This window comes from Amblyomma mixtum, chromosome 2, assembly GCF_055824585.1.
Source record: "Amblyomma mixtum isolate Tamu chromosome 2, ASM5582458v1, whole genome shotgun sequence".
In the NCBI taxonomy this organism is placed as follows: domain Eukaryota; kingdom Metazoa; phylum Arthropoda; class Arachnida; order Ixodida; family Ixodidae; genus Amblyomma; species Amblyomma mixtum.
In genome coordinates, this window is record NC_143013.1 from 224,447,018 (window position 1) to 224,467,210 (window position 20,193).

At 44.6% G+C, this 20,193-nt stretch overlaps 2 protein-coding genes across 2 annotated transcripts in view; both read right to left on the bottom strand.

Moving 5' to 3' along the window:
- LOC149362758 (amine sulfotransferase-like) overlaps positions 1–6,315 on the bottom strand; it is a 55,193-nt gene extending 48,878 nt beyond the window's left edge. The window contains exon 1 of the mRNA XM_089573204.1: positions 6,181–6,315. The gene's annotated coding sequence lies outside the window, so the exon portion shown is untranslated. The remainder of the gene's footprint in view (positions 1–6,180) is intronic.
- LOC149362759 (sulfotransferase ssu-1-like) overlaps positions 1–6,319 on the bottom strand; it is a 35,494-nt gene extending 29,175 nt beyond the window's left edge. Inside the window, exon 1 of the mRNA XM_089573203.1 lies at positions 6,181–6,319. The gene's annotated coding sequence lies outside the window, so the exon portion shown is untranslated. The remainder of the gene's footprint in view (positions 1–6,180) is intronic.
- Positions 6,320–20,193: the final 13,874 nt, after the last annotated feature.

Sequence of the window (20,193 nt, forward strand, 5' to 3'; positions counted from 1 at the left end):
AGCGACGCGACGACTTCGGTTCGCCGCCTTCGTGACCACCGCCTCGCTTGGGCAACCACCGACCAGTGTCGCCGGGCAGACCAGCGCTCTGGACCAGCGACTCTGCCGTGTCCTCGTACCCACTTCGAACCATGAGTGGCACGGGACATTTGTGGCCGCACAGGCATTGGGCCATTGACTGGAACGCCGTCGTGTTCCGTACGAGCCCCGCCTGCCTGTGTGCACACTCTTCGCGGTTTGGTTGTTGATGTGCAGGGACATATATAGGTGTCATAGCTGACGGGCCCATTGGTGTCTTCTTTGACGGGCGCGGCGAACCACCACACCCGTCAAACCTGACTACCACACGAGTTATCTTTCAGCATAATACACCGACAGGAGTTAAAGAAAAAAAAACTACGATTGCTTCGTTCGACAGGCCTTTGAGCTCCCTGAACTGGGGCCCTAAGAATGTAGTCGTCACATGTACAATGGAACAAGCAATCAAAAACTAAAAGAGGCGATAGACAACCACCCCAGAGCACACGAAATCTCAACCCACATCCCAACACTTAGGTTTCCATCTTTCAAACTGATGGCAGTCCTAACGAAATTCCACAAGGCTGCCGCAGCAATGAAATCGTCAAACTGAACACAGTCATCGCTGCAGATTCCCATGACATTACCATAGGCTGCAAATACAAAAAAACAAAGGGGACTCGAATCGTCACATTCAAAACAACCACTCAGGCTTACCGGCAAGAGAAAAAGAAGGCCACAGTCAGCCTTGATGGACTTCATCACCAATCTATGTCCACTACAACATACCGATTTTGAAGCACTGTCCTATGGCCACACTGCAAAGCACTGCCGGAACAACTTTTAAGCCTGCATTCAATGTGCAGGTCCGCATCATGTTGACAACTGCATGAAGACTGTCCCGACATGCAGTGCGTGGAAGGGAAGACTTTGTGCCAGGATTGGTCACCACATGGGCAGCAAAGAGTGTCACACCCCAAGCGAAATGCATGCATACCTCAAGGCACAATGGATGAAAATCATTTCACGGTGAAGATGGGCATCTCTCACAACACAAGCTGCTACCAGCTACATTCCCATCAAGAATCATTGCCTTCATAGAATTCCCAACCCAAAAATCACCACTCACGACATTCACAACTCACAGAACACACAAAATCCTCACTAAAAATTGATGAACCTAACCTAGCACAGTCTGCGAGGGCTAATGAACTAATTTATATTTTTCAAACATTTCCAAAAATTAAACACAAAGTAATTAAACACAAATTAAAACAAAATAGGCGAGCGATTGGAACCACCTGCCCACCTTAGTTGCCGATATTCTGACACGTGCTTATTTAAAAATGCTGCGGAAAATATTTGTTTTACTACGCTGTTTTGTTACCTAATCTGATTTGTATTTTGTTCAAGCTTATGTTTTTCTTTCTTTGCTGTACTACATTACATTTCGCATTTACTTTTTGTTTTCATTTTGCTGCATTGTCTTTACTTTTTTACCCACTCCCTTTTGTAACGCCCCACTGGGGGCCCTGCAGATATTGTAATAAATAAATAAATAAATAAATAAATAAATAAATAAATAAATAAATAAATAAATAAATAAATAGGTTTCCGACTCAGCCACCAAATTATAGCAGAAAGCCAAATTCCTAGTACAACTGTTGTACATAGCAATAAAATACAAGCATTCCCTCCTGTATCTAAATACTCATTTATGGCAACACGCATCTCATGGAATGACCATAATGTGTTAATAATTGTCATTTACGGGCCACTTAGTGATTATTAAATGCAACCATCACAAAATTAAGCAAGTACTACAGGAAGCAAATAGACATGTGCTAGTGGTAGGAGATCGTAATACCAAACGCCCGTTTGGGGTGGCAAGATTCAAGACGATGGGGGAAAAACATGACCGAAGCCCCAGGAGCAATGGACCTAAAGATAATGAATAACTTGAACTCAACGCCAACATTTGAAACAGTAAACGGGAAAAGCTGGATAGGTATCACTACATCCTCACAAACAATAACAACTCACATACAGAATACGGAAGTTCTTGAAGAAAACGTTAATGATCATAGGTGTATCACCTTCGATATGTTTTAAGAGATACATAAGCAACACAAGAGGCTCACAAAAAACGGTATCCAAAGAATTCTTAGCAATCTAGAACAAAATTCTTCGCTCATGGAGACATCCCAGACACCAATATAAACACAATCACAAGCTTTGAGCGCGTCTTACTACACTTTTACAGCAAGATCGCAAAATTCAAGCAGAAATTCTCCAAACCCAATAAGAACGATCACAACATCCGCAAGATGTGGTGGACAACAAACAGGAAATAGAACGGAAACAAATCCGAGACCGCAGAATATGTCAGCGAGCACAAGTAGAAATTAGAACATACTGCCACTAACTATATAGCAGAGCACTTAAAAAGTACCATGAAAGCGTCATGAAAACTCGAAACAAATCATGGGAAACATTTTGCAGGGAAACTACAAAAAGAAACCCATTCACACTACCATATAAAATACTTTACCATATAAAATAGCAGCTAACAAAATTGAAAAAAAAAATATTTTTATTCCACCGATTTCTAAAGAGGACGGAATCCTCACAACTACGCAAGAATCAGTCCAAGAAATACTTCACACACTATTCGATCCCACCCAGAATGCACATGCCGATAGCAACGTAAGATCACAAGAGACCCCTCCAGGATCACATGAGAAACATAATACACCACACACACCGGTTTCAGAAGAGGGCATAACTAATGACATATCATTTAGCGAACACTAGATCGACATTTTAGTTCGTAATGTAGAAGCATATACAGCCCAGGCCTCGATGAACTCTCAACCTCATTCATTCAAGCCTAGAATAATAAATAGAAACCATTTTTCATAACAATTTTAATGCTACTTTTAAACTTGGACATTTCTCCACTCAGTGGAAAGAGTCAAAGGTAGTACTTATGCCTAAAAGAGGCTTTGACTCCATTTCGACACAGCCACGCCACTTTCGTCCCATTGCGTTGAACTCCATTCTAGGCACGGTACTTGAGGCACTCCTTAGGTATAGACTTTATTGTTACCTATACCCTCGTAACTTGTTTCCGAACAATCAAAATGGATTCGCACATAACATTGCTACTACAATATCCCAACACGTGCATTTTTTTTGTTCCCCTTTCATTTTAGTACCCGTTCCCCTCCACTGTGAAGCCATATATGACGCTGTGGGTACTGTCATAAATAACAATACACATTGCAATCCATGACGAACCATGAGACAACGGCCTCGTTCCTCTAGATATAAAAAATGCAGTCAATAGCATTGAACGCCAGCACGTAATAAGAATTTTTACACTCTCAAAACATTCTGGAAAACCTCACCACCCTCACAGCCAACACACTGCAAGACCGTATTACAACATACACTTCAGAACACACGAAAGTACAACACAGAACAACACAGGGTTCGCCTCAAGGTTCATGAGTTGGCCGTTTACTATGGAATAAAACAATAACAGACGCTCTAAACACCTATATATATATATATATATATATATATATATATACACATACATACATACATATATAGGTTGGTTGGTTTATGGGGTTTAGACGCCGTAGTGGAGGGCTCCGGAAATTTCGACCACCTGGGGTTCTTTAACGGGCACTGACATCGCACAGTACACGGGCCTCTAGAATTTCTCCTCCAAAAAACCGGCTCTGTGCAGGAGCTATGCTTTCAACGCTGTCTCTCTGTTACGCATATCAGGCTTCTGCTTCTCACGTATGTCATGTTAACTGCAACTTCAATGCCGCCTTTTTCATTGCTCTTTGAAGGGTCGACGCTTTTTGGAGGTTATCGCCGCGGCTGGGAGATGCTCTTCGGTGTCTTCGCTGATAGAAATGCGCATCTTTTGAAAGCGCGGCTGAGTTTACAGCGCCTCCTCTTTCCTTATAACCGAGTGGTACGGTCATGGTTGTTCCATAGCCCTAATACATATTTCGACGGCAACCCCACTCTCGTTCGTAATAAGCGAGCGTTCGTTATAACTGCGGCCGTTGAAAGTTATCTCGACTGATTAGCGACCTACCCACTAAAGTATTTTAGGGCATCAGATGTTCATTCATCTTACAGTAAATTACTCATTCATATGCATATATGAATGAGTAATTTGCTGTAAGATGAATTACCCTCACACACCTTTGTCATCCAAAGTGATCCTAACGTCCTAATTTGTGCGATGATTAAAAATTACCCCAATCTTCACGTAATGATATGGTGAAGTCTAGGGTTCGATGGAATCCCGTCTGGTGAGAGAAAAATTCAAGGCAAGGCTCAAACAGCACCAAAATGACGTCGCCAATGGAAAAACTCACTCAAACGCTTTGACGCAACATCATCAGGAAACTTGGCCATACCACCGACTGGGACGCAGCACGTGTAATTTCAAAGAAAAAATCATCACCAAAACGCCTTCTCATAGAATCATTGTATACATTCAATCCACGCCAAACACGATTAACCGGACCCGGGGCAATCTCCCAGAGATATACCTGCTCACCCTTCGAAAAATCGCCCATATATAGCTCCCCTTCCCGTCCTTCGGTTCTTTGTGATCAAGGCACCCGTGCGGGTGCCGAAACATGAATTCCTTTTATTTTCTTTGCATCATTGACGAGTGTATGTTTTCTTTGACAAATCACCATAATGGTATGTATGTGGTATACGGTATGGTATATGATTTTTTAACGTCTCAAAGTGAGACGGGGTATGAGGGGGGCGGGAAGGAATGGCTGTCTGAGAATTTCAAACAACGGGGGCGTCTTTGTTTAACGTGTACTAAAAGGGCACAGTACACGGGCGCATTGCGTTTCGTCTCCGTGGACACGCCGCCGCCGCGGCCGGGAGGCGCGCCCTCGGGCTCGGCGGTCGAGCGGCCGAACCCCTGAACAACCGCGGCGGGCCGCCGCATTAGGAAAGCTTGTTACTTTGAGACACAACGAGTCGGTGCCAGTGGACAGGCCCTGTATCTAATGAATACCGCTATAGCGCTGGCGTGGTGGTCTACGTGGGCGATGCTCATTCATTGGTTTTGTCCTTCGATAAGGGGCGCGTAGTGGCTGCCTTGATGGCAGTCGACAGACTCTTGATTTCGCGCTGCAGTTTCCTGCACGTGTTATATTATCCGCAGGAAATTGCCAGTGAAAGTGCAATGAAGCTTCCTGTGCTGCCTAAAGCAGCGCCTCAAAAAAAGAAAAAACAACCTAGCGAACGGCGGAAGCACCCGTGAGTAGAAAGCAACGCGATTGTGTGACACCAGCGGCCATCGTGTAGGCAGTTTCTAGGTGTGCGAAAAAAAGCTCAGTGCTGCTGATGACATAGTCCAACCTTCACTCCCCTCCTCCCCGCCACCCCTTCGAAAAAAAAAGAAGGAAGACTCAAGCCAATGGTCTGTACTACAAAGCAACAGGTGACGACCCTCTGCCTGCTCTGTTCGCATGCTATGCTGAACAGAGCGTGCACACAATCACGAAGCCTGAACACCCCCCCCCCCCCCCCCCCCCCACAGTGCCATTAAAGATATACACGTGCACAACCTACAATGTTGGATCACACGAGCCGAGATCTGTTGAATGGCCTATTGCTTTTGGCTCTTTTTTATCCTCGTTTCTTTTTCTGTCATGACAGAAGCGGTTAGCTTTGACTCGTTTGCAGGGACTACAGACTCTGTTCTGCACCCAACAATCATATTAGCGACTGCTGTAAGCCGGTTGCACTTGGCTGCCTGCACTGTCCTAACCAGAAAAACGGGCGAATCCATCAATAAACCCGCAAATGAAACTGCGTCTTCCACCGGACAGACTTTAGAATTTTCCGCACCTAAGCAGTAGAAGCTAATGCACCCAGAGAGACGAATTTAAGGCTATTATGCTTAGCTTCTCACATTTAGAGTTTGAGAAGTTTGTCGCTGAAAGCTGCACAGCGTCGGAGAAACTACAACGTAGAACAAGGAACACTGGACAAACCCTGACTGGCAACGTCTATTTCGCACGTAGCGTGGCACGAAAAAAGAACGCCGGAAAGTGACATCAATACAGCGCACGAAAGAGATGAAAACAAAGAACAACATACCAAAGCCAAAGCGTCGGTTAAAATATCCAGGGATAGGCACAGGCCGAAGACCCGTACACAGCTGGCCCGTTGACCAAGGGCACTGCGTCGCATCGCCTGTCCGACAGCCAAAACTAAGCATAAACCTAGTGCCACGGACGCCAAAATACTTGCAGTGGGAGAACGTCAACGGCAGCGAACAGCTGGCATATAACAAGGCTACTGCGCAGGGCGACCAAAAGGCAGAGGAAGAGAGAAGGATAGGGGAAGGGGCGGGGGGTGTTTTATGGCAGATAAGGCATTTCGTAGTGGCAGCGGAAAGTGAGAAAAGAAAAAAAAGTAAAGAAGCAAGTGATGGGGAAAGGATGAAAGAAGAGAAGAGAGAAATGAAAGCAGGCAGAAAGAAAATAACAAAAAATAAGAGAAACACATGTCAGAAAAGAAGACAAACTGGTTAGGGTGGTGAAACCACCGGCAATATTTAAAGAAACCAACGTCAGTATGAGGAAAGTTTACGGCGCGAAAGGGCATTTTCCTCACATATTTGCCTCGTGCCACTTGTTTTCTGCTGCTGTCGGCAGTTGCCCTTTCAGTGTCAGCGGAAGCGACGCACCGCTGACGGCGCTGTTTTGATTGCACCGTAATTATACGGGGCTTTGGCCTCGCATGAACCTTCGTGTTCTTTTACTTTTTCGTAAGCGTCGCTGGGCTCACTTTTTGATTTATTGGTTTATTGGGGTCTAACGTCCCGAAGCAACTCAGGCTATGTATGAAGGACACCGTACTGAAGGGCTCCGGAAATTTCGACCACGTGGGGTTCTTTAACGTGCACTGACGTCGCACAGCACACAGGCCTCTAGAATTTCGCCTTCATCGAAATTCGGCCGCCGCGACCGGGATCGAACCCGCGTCTTTCGGGTCAGCAGCCGAGCGCCATAACCACTGAGCCACCACGGCGGGGCGGACACTTTTTCTTTTGTGTGCTGTGCACTGGTGTTTTTTATTTTTCTGTTCTTTCCTCCAATGCTTTTCTGTGCGACAATACACACATTTGCCTCAGCATTTCTTTAACGTTGCGGGTTATCATCATTCATTTCTTGCGCTGCGCTAACTCTTTTAAATAATTTCCGAATCTATCTGAATGTGCAAACTGGTGATTCGGTTAGTTATCCTTAAGGTGCTGGATAATTGCATCTTACGCAAAGTTGCTCTCTTTTTCTCTTTAGGGTCGACTGACAAAATCTTTTTGCACTGCAAAGATACCGTGTGTATGCATGGCGTTCCAGCCTATTGAAAACCAAGATTAAAAAAAAAAGAAGAAACAGCTTGCTCTATGAATATCGACCTAGTGCAAGGTCGTCAGTCGTCAATGTTTACAAGGTGAAAATAATCTTTAACAAGCCCAATTCTTCACAAATAAAGATGGAATATGCGACTTTACTGTCCTAAACTTTCGAGCGAAACTTATAAAATGAAACTTCGATCTTTGGGTGTCAGTAGAAAACGCATGTTCTGATATGTGGATGATTATCTTATTTTTGTCGAACGCGACGACTTCAATACTCAATGCGATGAGGTGTTAAAGATTTTTGACGAAAGCGGACGTGGCCCAACTTTCGCCTTTGAAAAACTTCACGGGAACGAACTACAGTTTTTAGATATAAGATTGGCAACGAAGCCAGATCACGTGTGCTGGTCTTTCTTTCAGAGATCAGAGAGGCCTTTGCTCAGTTTTCGTTCGGCGTATTCGAAGGTTGTTAAATGTGGCATAACAGTTTCTTGCCTAGGTGCTCCCATCACGAAATCATGCGCGCATGCTATCAGTACAAGTTATAATCAGCAGGTTCAGTGGCTAAGAATTGCGGGATTTCCAGAAGATGTTTTAGTACTTGCTTGCAGTAAGATACTTAAAAAAGGTCAAAAGGCAAGAACCCCAGGAACCTTCAAAAAAGGAAAAAAAAAGAAATTCGTTGTTCTACCGTATACATGCACCAGTCGTCACACCATTTCAAGCAAGTAGTCAGCAGGTATGGCATTGATGTTCTTTCTTCTGCATCAAACAAGCTCGGCCAATTTTTGCGGCATTGTAGATAGAAGGGTCAGGGAATGAAGTCGAGAGTGTGACGCAATTCCGTCTGGCCGGGGGTATACATTTCAAAACAAAGAGACGCCGACCAGTAAAATGAAAAAAAAAAAAATGTAATTGATGTTCCGGCGCCCAGAACGGGGGCCTTGTTCACTACAAGGCCCCCGTTCTGGGCGCCGAAACGTCAATTACATTTTTTTAAATTTTACTGGTCGGCGTCTCTTTGTTTTGAAAAGGGCCAGGGAAGAGGGAAAGAAACTAAGAAAAACAAAATAGATGGCAGATTAAGCATGACCTGAGGTTTGTCCCTTGTGCTTAAGGGGTTGTATATGAAGTGCCGTTCACGTGCGGGAAGACCTATACAGGTCAAACAGGAAGGTGCTTGAACACCCGCCTACGAGACCACAATACTTCTTTGAAAGGGGCTCCGTCTTCGAATTTAGCCTTGCATTAAAGGAACTGTCCCCGGAATAACCAACCTCATTCTTCTGAAAAATCTTGTACCCACATTTTTAATGAAACTAGGATCCTGTACAAACACAAAGATAAACTAACAAGGGAAATCAGTGAAGCGTTTCATATCCACAAAAAAACATTGACTCGTGCGTGAGCACCCCCTCTGTAACAGTTCATGACTGTGAACTAAAGTATATTGGTTCAGGTGATTGATATATCCCTGCGGCTTTTGGTGTTGACATGCGCTCTTGGTTGTCGAAGGAGTATATTTTGCGCGTTGTTTCTAATAAGCTTTCAGTTGATAGTCAGCGCCGGTCCTGTTGTCTTCTTCTTTCTTTGTTCCTCGTCTCAGTGCTGTTTTTTTTTTCCCCCAGCAGTATGTGCCAATTAGCTCCACTCTCCGTTTTATTGAACTTCGATCGCGTGTTGCAAAATCTCCGATTCAGTTTTTGGCATCAAGGAAACTTTGCACTTATTGGTTTCTTTTTGCGTGAAATGAAGATGGGGCGTTAAAAACTCTCACGTGACTACGCTGAAGTGCGCAGTCGTGTGACAAACCCTTAAACGAGCCCCTATTCGAGGAGCTCAGTTGGATAGAGCCGCAGTGAGCAAACAGGCCGCAGGCTAGAAAGATGGCTGCCAGCTGAACGTGGGCTTAATTTTTGATAATCACGGTGCTGCAGCAAAGACTCAACCATGCTAGAAAACGAGAAATTATTTGTGCTATATAGTGAGACGGCGACCCTGTGGTCGCATTTTTTCTGCAGTGTCATGATCCTTACAGAGCAAAGTTTCCGTGCTCAGCGCAGGAAGACCGCGTTGGAAGGTCACCGCTTTATTAGCTGCGATTGGTATAACCGAGACTCTTCAATTCGGGCGCTCTTGGCCGTGCAGATTTCGTGACGGGGTAGCTCGTAGTCACATGACAATTTTTGAACCTCGCGGGATTTATGTAACCCTCTAATGACCAGTCGGAAAATAGTTAAGAACTTCGAAATTAATCTGAAATAGCGTGTTTAGTGCAAACATGTAAAAATAAATGAGAGATTGTATATGAGAGAGGTCGTTAATGTGCGGTTAAAGTTATCTTATTTTGCTGGTTTCTAAATGAGGCGTACAGATAAAATGGCGTTCAAATATTTCACAGCATACAGGAGATCAATAGCAGAATACAGAACTGCTCATCTTCTACAAGTGTACCATCATGACCACAAAGAATTCAGGATATTTTCTCGTTAGGGATAGTCGAATAAGTAGTAAAAGTAGTAATTTGTTCAAAATGAACATACATTCGGTAATCTACGGTGGCCTAGTTAAAAAAACGGCGTAAGCCTGCGGCAGTGCGGCAGCGACAGCAGCGGCTGCTTAGCGCTGACGCTTCTTACGCTATCGATCCGGCGTAGCCCTCCTAACACGAATCCCGTCCGAGACGGCAGTTCCGGAAATGTAAGAGTCCCAAGGCAAGATTATACTGCAAAAAAGTCGAAGAGCACTTCGGTAGCTAGTTTTCTTTATTTTTTTTTCTTGAGTCACCAAAGGGTAAGCCCTCAGACTTTTCTGTTAGTATTTTGTAAGGTATTTGTACACCCCCACGCCGAATTTCAACTTTCCAGCTTCAGTAGTTATTAAATTAAGATGTTTTGGACCCAACAGTGCCCACAAAAAATTGTAATAACACTAACTTGTTTAAGTCTAAGCTACTATTCCCTCATAACTTCCCATCTTACCAGTTATTTTCACTTCTAAGGGGTTTATCGCAAACGGTTTCCGACTATCCTACAACAATTTTCATGCTACAGCACCCGATATTTCGGAATTAATTTCCATTTCTCTAACTGCAAACATGCGCAAGAAAATGAAAACATTACTTGGATAAAGAAGTTATCGAGCGTATGTGCAAGCCTGGTGCGTCTTAGTGACAATATCGTGAAAACGAACTGCCAGAACAAAACGTGTTATGTTTGAGTGTAACGAAAAGTGGAAATTAGCCACGCTGGACTGTTTGCCAGGTTTACAATAAATAGTGTTTTCACTAAATGCCACCGCGCTCATTAGAACTGCTATCAACGGCCCATCTTCGAGAGGGCTTGTGTGGGCCTGTGCTTAGGCTTTTTTAGGTTTCTCTGAGAGCCTTTGAGACCACTGAAGAACATCTTGCAGGTTACCATTGTGGTTTGGATTTAAAACGCTACGTGCACCGACCTTTCCCTGATTCTGATATTCTTCGTATCACAGCCGCCGATGGAGTATAAATGGAACTCATAGATGGGAGCAAAGAGGTGCGATGCCTATTCTAATGAGTTGCACGGCAGTTTTGATGTTCTCAATAAAGGGTACGCAAATCTGCTAGTATTCACTCTAAAAATACATGTGTGCGTCAGTAATTTGGTTTTATACACACCACACGACTGTCTACTTCCCAGCATTCACGAGAAGGGTATTCAGCAGCGTGAGCTACTTTACCCTCGGAATAAGGTTACAAACTGTACAGAATCTCAGCGAGAGTCCACGCAGAGGTTTTCGGAATAGCTTGCCGAAGCATTCCAAAACTTTACTACGGGCGGAATCTATGGTAACATCAAACTGGTTTACAGTTTGATTTTACAGGTAATTTTCAATCAGTCAATCGCGACAACATCAATTCCAAGTGACTGGAAAAATAGCACCGTAACCCCTGTACAAAAATCTGACAGGCGTTCTGACACTTCGAACTACCGCCCCATTTCTTTGACGTGCATCTCTTGCAAACTGCTAGAGCATGTACTGTATTCAGCCATTGCATCACACCTTGACGCCAATTTTTTTTTCTTTCCGAATCAGTATGGTTTCCGTCGAGGCCTTTCATACGAAGCACAGCTATTCGAATTCACAACAGACCTTCACCTTAATCTCGACTCCGGCTTTCAAACTGACGTCATTTATCTGGACTTTTCTAAAGCATTTGACTGCGTACCCCATCGTCGCCTCATGGCCAAACTTTCGAGCCTTCATCTTGACCCGCTGGTTTTATCGTGGATCCACTGTTTCCTTTCTAACCGTTCGCAACGCACTGTAATAGACAACCACCATTCTTCAGCTACAAACGTCATTTCGGGTGTTCCTCAGGGCTCTGTGCTCGGCCCTCTTCTTTTTTTGGTATTTATTAACAGCCTTCCTTGAAACATATCATCGTTAATTCGCCTATTCGCAGACGACTGCATTCTGTATCGACGCATATCATCAAACAACGATCAAGTCCTCCTCCAAAATGACCTCAACGAAATAACCAACTAGTGCACTCGGTAGCTGATGACATTAAACGTTTCAAAATGCAAGTACATGACAGTATCACGTAAACGCAATAGCTTAAATTACCAGTATTCTTTAAGGTCAATCCCCCTAACACAAGTCGAGTCCTACCGGTACTTAGGAATAACAATCACTAGCAAACTTTCATGGTCCGAGCACATCTTAAACATAGTAGCTGAAAGTTCAAAATCGCTCAACAGACTGAGAAGGTACCTAGCCGTGTCCCCTCCGTTCATCCGCAAACTCGCTTATGAAACATTCATTCGTACTAAACTAGAATATGCCTCACCCATTTGGAATCCGCACCAGTCATACCTAATTAAAGCATTATAATCAGTACAAAGTCATGCAGCCCGATTTATTACTTCATGTTACGATCGCAGAACCAGTGTTTCTGGCATAAAATCATCGCTTGACATACGCCACTGTCTTTTCGCCGTAAAATTTCCCAACTCTGCCTTTTCCACAAGTTATACTACAGTTTTCCTCAATTGCACTGCACACTTCTACTCCCTCCCAATAGAACATCTTGTCGTCTTTTTAACAGCCTGAGCCTAGAGCGTTTACATGGTTACACTAATGCCTTTCAAAAATCCTTCCTGCATCCGACATTGAACAGTGGAATGAGCTGCCTGAGGCAGTTGTAACTGAGCGCGATGCAAATAAATTGAAAACCCTGCTGTTATCTCATCTTTTTCGTTAGCGGACTTACAGTGTATTGCCCGACAATTTTCAGTACCACCTCTGCACATGTTACATTCTTGAACCCTTGTCTGCTAATCAGTGTTCCCGTTTTCTTCCTGTATATATAGCGTGATGGCCACAGTGTACAGGTGCCGTCAAAAGTAAATGGAAGGCAATATTCACGAAAAAATTTAATCATTGGCCCCCCAATTCGTGCATCCTTGAATACATATGTGCAGCCTAATTGTGATTTTGCGAATTGCGCTGTGTACAGACAAGCATGGACCATTATGCTTTAGATTTAAAGAAATTAAAATTTTTCGACAAAGTAGCCTTCCATTTACTTTTGACTGCGAGTGCACCTGTGATTGTTCCCTTTTTCATTTTTCAATGCTCTTTTAACAATTGTTTTGCCTTCTTCACTGTTATATTTCAAATGTTCCTATTGTTTGTGATTTCGTATTTTTGTTCCCCCCTTATGTAATGCCCCACCTATGGGTCCTTAAGGAAAAATAAATGATGAATGATGATGATGATACATGAGATGCATATTTAAAAGCAATGGAACGTCATCGACCAATTTCGGGTCATGGGATTTCCTTATATATATATTTAAAATCTCGCGCTCTTCCTTTAGTCGAGGAAAATTCTAAAACTTAGCAGCAAGTGGCAATATTGGGCGTGGTGCCTTGCTGCTTTTCACATTTACAGTTTGAGAAGTTTGTTTTTGTAAAGTTCAGAGCAGAAGAGAAATTTCAGCCCAGACTAGGAACATTAGACAAGGCTCTGATTTTGCACGCAATGCCGCATGGAAAACAAACAGTTGAAAAGTGACATAAAATACCATATAAAAGAAATTAAGGCACTCAGAAACTTACCAAAATTGAAGGGATTTGTCATATACTCAAGGTTTAGGGCAGAGTAAAGAACTGCACGCAGCTGGCCCGTTCTCTGAGAACCCCGGCTACGTCGCGTCTACATCCACGCCCACTCAAGGAAATGAAGATTCTCGGCCACTGGCCGCGGCGACCGTCGGCGGTGAAGGCCTCCAAGGCACTGCAGACTTCTGGCCTGCACGATAGGCTGTGACTTCACCGAGCACTGACTTTTTAGAGTGACTTCAATTTTCTGTTACTCCCCTTTCTCTTTCATTTTTTTATCCCCTCACTCCTTTCCCCCCGTGTAGGGTAACAAACCGATTGTTCTTCCGGTCAACCTCCCTGCCTTTCCTCTTATTCCTCCTCCTCCTCCTCCTCCTGTTCGACAGCCCAAACGAAACAAACGAAACGTTTGCCGCTGACGCCAAAGGGCTTGCGTTGGAGTATGGCAACTACGGCTAAAAGGTGGCAGATGACCAGGTGGCGGCGGATCGGGAGCAAAGCGCAGAGGAAGAGAGAAAAATTGGGGAGGAGGAGGCTGCACGGCAAGACCTTTAGATAAAAAGCCCACGAGAGCTGTTTATAAGCTCTACGGTGCTGCAGGGTACGAAGGGTGTGTTGGCACCGCAATGGAAAGTCAGAATAGAAAGCGGAAAAAGACCAAGGAATGCGAAATACCGAATAAAAAGAAAAGAAGAGAGAAACGAAAGAAGTATAAAAGGCAAAACGGTAGAAAAAGAAAAACCACATCAAGAACAAAAACCGAAGAGCGCGTCGAGCAGTCGAATTTCCCTTACCTATTTCAGAGCACAGCTCTTAATTGCAATGCAATGCAAGTTGTTTGGCAGCGCTGCGTCTGTGTCCTGTTACCATGCGCGCGCTTTTGCCGAGAGTAAAGTTTCGCCTCTTCTTTCTTCTATACCAAAAAGCGCGAATAGGTTCTTTTTCTCTTCTTTCTTCTGCACCAGGGGTGCCCCGTCGGAGACGGCTTGTTATTACTTGAAGGCTGAAGGTCTATAGGAGATGATACTTGCAAACAACAGATAACTTGCAGGGGATATAACTTGAAGCTTTATATACAATAGTTTACATATATATACAAGTTGAGCAGTGAGCACAACAACAACATGGAACTGGCTAACATTTAGGGGAGGCCCCTACACGGCATAGCCGAAGATGCGTTACATCTAACTCCGTAGCCCAGAACCTCTCTTCCGGGCTCCGGGACCCAGTTTTAAAGACACATGGGCCCGGCCCACATTCATCAGCATCCAATCGTGTCAAACCCTTAACACGATTGGTTTTTAGCCGCGTGGTCCGCCCTCCAACTTCCTTAAGGCACATAACTCTCTCTCAAATGTACATATTGTAAAAAGGGCATCATTTTCCCTTAAAACACCGTACATTCCGAGAATTCACACACATACGAATTGGCCCCCCGGTTTACGTGCCCCGCCCCACACTTCCACCGTATTAAACAAACTCTCTCCCCTATGGAAAGAACAGCAAAATACTTACAAACCACATAGCAAAACACTCCCACTATATCAGACCAACTCTCTCCCCTAAGGAGGAAGAAGCAAAACACACAAAACAACATAGCAAGACGCTCCCACGTCTGTCTCCCCAGTACCCGTGACCTTGACGCTTCCCGGCACTAGGGCAATTGTCGGCCCCAACCCAGCTGCGACTGTCGCAAACATCGCCAGGGAGCGCAGATCCACTTTCCGATAAGAGTCGGATCACAATGGACTGCCGAAGCCGCCAGTTGTCCTCCGGGGTCGGGGCGGCGACATAAGTCGAGATGGCCGCCACTGTCCTCAATTAAGCAGGTGGCAGTGCTCGCTCTGTGCGGCGGCGTCTTCTGCGCGCGCCCGCTTCTTGAGCCCGCGTTGTCGAGCCTCGGGGCTATCCCGGACGCCAGCCAGCTGCACCGCCGCCCACAGCTCCCATTCATCCGGACGCACCGGACCCCGCTTCGTTCGGCAGTGTTCTCTTCTCAAAAGAAAAGCGGTCGAACCTCCGAACGAAGCGTCCGAAACTTAATTGGGCCGCAAGTGGCGTTTGTGAAGCCGCGGTGAGCTTTCGGCGTAAGATGAAACGGCGGCTTGACCTTTTTATGCTCTTGGTTCTTTGTGCACTGGCACAAAGCGACCGCGGCGAGCAACACGCGTCCTTCCCCAAAAGGGGACAATGGGAGGCTTGGGTGAGCCCGCTCTGCGCTCTCCTCGCAGCCCCGCCGCCGGGGGCTCTCCGGGTTATGCAGCGGCGACACCAAAGGCGACAGAAAGATGGGAGCTCCTAATGAGACCGCACGCATCCACATATCTCCCTGGGGCCCGCTCAACGACGAAGCCCCCCTTCCTTAGCCGCTAAGAAAGGAGGGGGGAGGGGGAATAAACACACATGGCGCATGCTAGCCCTCTACACCGAGGCTCAGTAACAAATGGCCTGGCTAACTGGCCTGCCTCGTGCCATATGTTTGCTGCGGCGAATAGCAAGTTTCCTTTGTGTTTTGGCGCTTTAGTGACGGATCGCAGAGAGCGTTGTTTTAATGTGAAAGCATTACAAGTCCCATTAGTCCAAAATCCAGTGTCCTTCGCTGTTCATGGCACAAAATTCTTCAAAGACCGAACCATACTGTCAGTAGTAGACCATAAAATAGTGACGTCTACTGGAAAGAAAAAAAATAAATTTTCTTACGAAGGTGCAGGAAAATATATCATGAACCTTCAGATTGCAAGGCGAGCAGGCAACGCATAGGCCACAAAATCACTTTTTTTCTTTATTGTAGGCCACAAAATCACGTTACTTCTTGGTGAACAAAGGCGCACCTTTGTACGCGTTTCCTTACGGCTCTATGCTAATTAGTAGGTGTGTCATTAGAAAAGAAAAAAATCTTTAATGAACCTCGCAACAGAGCCCATGATTACAGTGCTTTTGCATTCAAAGCACATAAGCAGTCTTAAGTGACCTTCGCAATTTTCATCGCACCGGAATTGTACGGGGCTTTGGCATCTCTGGAACCTTCGTGCATCTTTCTTTTGCATAAGTGTCGCTGCGAATACTTATTATTTTCTTTGTGTTCCTATTTATTTGGTGAGCGCTGGAGTTCTTACAAGTTCTCTTCTTTCCTGTTATGTTTCCCTGAGCGAGGATAATATTTTCCAAATAATATTGCAGTTTGATAACATGGTAAATGGGTTATTTATTCTTAGAGATGTACAGTCTTTGTCAAAAGTTTAGAGCCCAGGGGGTTCATTTCTAAGCTTTATATTGGGACTCCGGGAGCATTCATGGAAGTCCTACCTATTGCAGGAGGCAGTACCAGAAATCTTCTCATGTCCAGGAAATTTGGAGCGCTAGAGATCCATTAAGAACGACACAGTGTGGCTGAAAAGAAAACCCCCTGGGCTCCAAACTTTTGACAAAGGCTGTACATGGACGATATGCTACCTTATGCAAGATATGATCTCAGTTTCTTATCGTAGTTGGCTCACAAAGATGCGTAGCTGTGCTGAGGTTCCCTATACCGGGTTTTTCACTTAAGAAGAGCTGCAATTTTTAAAAAGAGTTTTTAAAGTTGGAAGAACATTTTGTTCTGGATAGCATTGACAGCTGTGTTTCGCATCAGAATACAGCTAGTACGTGCTAACTACTAGGCTAGTTAGCTAACATTCTGTAGGTAACTTTTTAACTATAACACAGTCTATTTTTTTATTGAGTCGGGCCAAAACTGTCGGTAGTATACACATTAGTTTTTCGAATTTCAAAAAGGCAGATACTCTGGGCGGTGTTGGGCAGCAGAACTCGGTTTTTTGGACGAGTTACTTGCAGTGGAGGGTTTGATTTTGCTGAAATACGCTTTAAAGCTCATGTATATTGGTGCGATGTAGGCAGACTGTGTTCGGCCACAACGCCGAAGGGAACTGCGTTTTTGGAATTAAAAAAAAAAATGGACCGCATATTGCGGTGCGCTGCGTGGTTCTCAATAAATAAGAGGACTAACAGAATACTTGGAAAGTTACCTATTCAATATTAGTTAGCCAGCCTACTATTTCACAATTTTAGCTGTATTCTGATTCATTACACCCGTGACAATGCTATGCCAAATGCCAAAAAAAAATGCTCTTTTACCTCAAAAAGCCTATTTTTCTGAATTGCAGAACGTTTTAAGGAAAACACCTCTATATGCATAGAGTTTCAGGTAAATAAGATGAGGCTTTAAATACAAAATAAACAGCGAGCCCTACAAGAATCCAACTCGTGGAAGATCATACGCAGTCATGTTTACATGTAAAAATTTTTACAACCATAATTTTGTGAAAAAGAAGGAAAATTACCTGACTTTATTACGGAATATTCGAGAACGAAACATTTGATGTTAAAATTCGGAGAGATTGTTGGAAAACATACATTTCAGTGTTTAGCATCAAATAACTTTACGGTAATTGTTTTCTTTCAGTTTGAAAAATGGTTTGTGGCATTGAAAATTGTCATGCTACTTCGCGAGAGTGTGTAGTTGCGCGAAAAACTCTCAAATGTTCTCCTATTACAGGAGCCCGGTTAGGCATCGCTACAGTGAACAAACAGGTCACAGGTCACAACGATGGTTGCCAGATGAGCGCGGGGAAACCTTTTTTAGAATCAAGATGGTGCAGAATAAGCGGAACCACGCTAGACGTCGAGAAATTATTTTTGCTGTGCCGCTTAACGATGATGGCGTGGTAGCGCTCCTTCTATGAGCATCATGATCCTAACGGAACTATGTTTTCGAGCTAATCCCGGAGCCGTCGCGTTGCGTGTTGGGCAACTGAGTTACTTCCGTTGGGCGCTTCTAAGCGTGTAAAATTTGAGACGTGTAGCCGGTACTCACGTGACAGCTTTTTAAATCGAGCAGGTTTTATTTCAATCCTGTATTGACCAGACATTGAAAACATCGGAAAAAGTTTTAACTTGTAGAATTCCATCATTGTAATGCTCGCTTCAGTACAGAATTATCATACTTGACAGCGTTTTCTGAAAGAAATCAGGATAGTTGAATTAAAATGAGCTAACTTTGACTATTTCTTAACGTCCTTCTCAGTGTGTTTCTCAAGATAAAATTCCGCGCACGTCTTAAACTTTTTCATCTTCAATGCCAATTTACCCAATGTACGCAGGCGGCCTATGCTCCAGTGCCGCGTTTCTGCGGCAATGTTCTCAGCGCCAAGACGTGTTGCTCTGACGTCGTGTTTCTGCCACAGCATGGTCCTCGCCAACACATGCGCACATCTTTCTGTTACTACCGCCACATGCTCAAAGCAATACAATTAAGGCCAGCGCTCAAAGCGCATGATTTAACTGTATTGTGATCATGCGATCGACACACATCACATTAGCAGCCGAGGGGGGCTGCCCGAGTACTCTTCATTCATGCGGAGCATACACTAAACGTCCTGTCACTGAGCGGCTATCTAATACTGACAAATTCTAGACAAGCGCATTTTTCAATGTGAATTTGCCTGTGAACGCAATGTTTGCATATATGGTAAGATTCCACCATGACGATCAATATATCCGCAGACCTCCATTCGGGAGCCTTGCATTTGTTTGATATGCGAAGAAGACGATAACCACGCGCGACTAAGACGAAGATAAACATCATCATCATTATCCTCAAACATGCGCTTCAGGATCGTCGCGGTCCTTGTGTGTTTTCCGTGCTCGACCTGAATGGTCTCGGGCTGTTTTCGCCACTGCTCCCGTCGTCCCAGTTCTTTTCAATAAACCACCACCTAACATTTGGTACTGGTGCAAGTTATCATCCCTGGAACTCCGCAGCCGTATTCCCTCAACCACTGCGATGCCAGACGGCGTCCAACATCAGGCCAGCAAGTGGGCCCAGCTGCTATCGGTGCCGGCTTTCCAAGATTGGCTCACGTCTTACGACTGGCCACCACCATCACCTGTCGCCACCTGTCGCCGCCGCCACCACCTGCCGCCATCATCACCACCACCTGTCGCCGCCGCCACCATCTGTCGCCGCTCCGCGGACATACGCCGACGTCGTCGCCAGACCTTGGCCACCGACCTATCCTTCGCCTCCAGTACCTCTGCTAGCTCCGGCACCTTACTTTCGACCGGCTCAATGACTCAGCAATCCTTGGCGTACTACCGCCAACCTGGTAGATACGAGTTTATTTAGTGAAGGCTCGATAGAAGCTTTATAAAGTTGGACTTATTGTGAACTATAACAAGCGAATTCTATAAATATGTTTTGGCTGCAAACAGAGCAGGTTCACATAGTCAGGGCACGGAACAATTTCTATAAAATTAGATTCATGAAGGCTTTCGGAGATTTTTCAATAGAAGCTGTTTTGACAGCGAACGGAGCCAGTTTAACACAGAGAAGACATGAAAGAAGTTCTCTAAAGTTTGAGTCATGACGAATTCTGGCGGAGCCTCTTAAGGAGCAGTTGTCTAGACTACGAACAGAGAGTGTTCATGCAGGAAAGGCACGAAAAAAACTTGATAAAATTTTGCACATTGTGAAGTCTTACGGAATCAGTTCTATATAATTTCTTTTGCCTGCGAACGGAGCGAGTTCATGGAGTTGAGGTACGAAACAATCTTTATAGAATGGGACTCACTATGAAGACT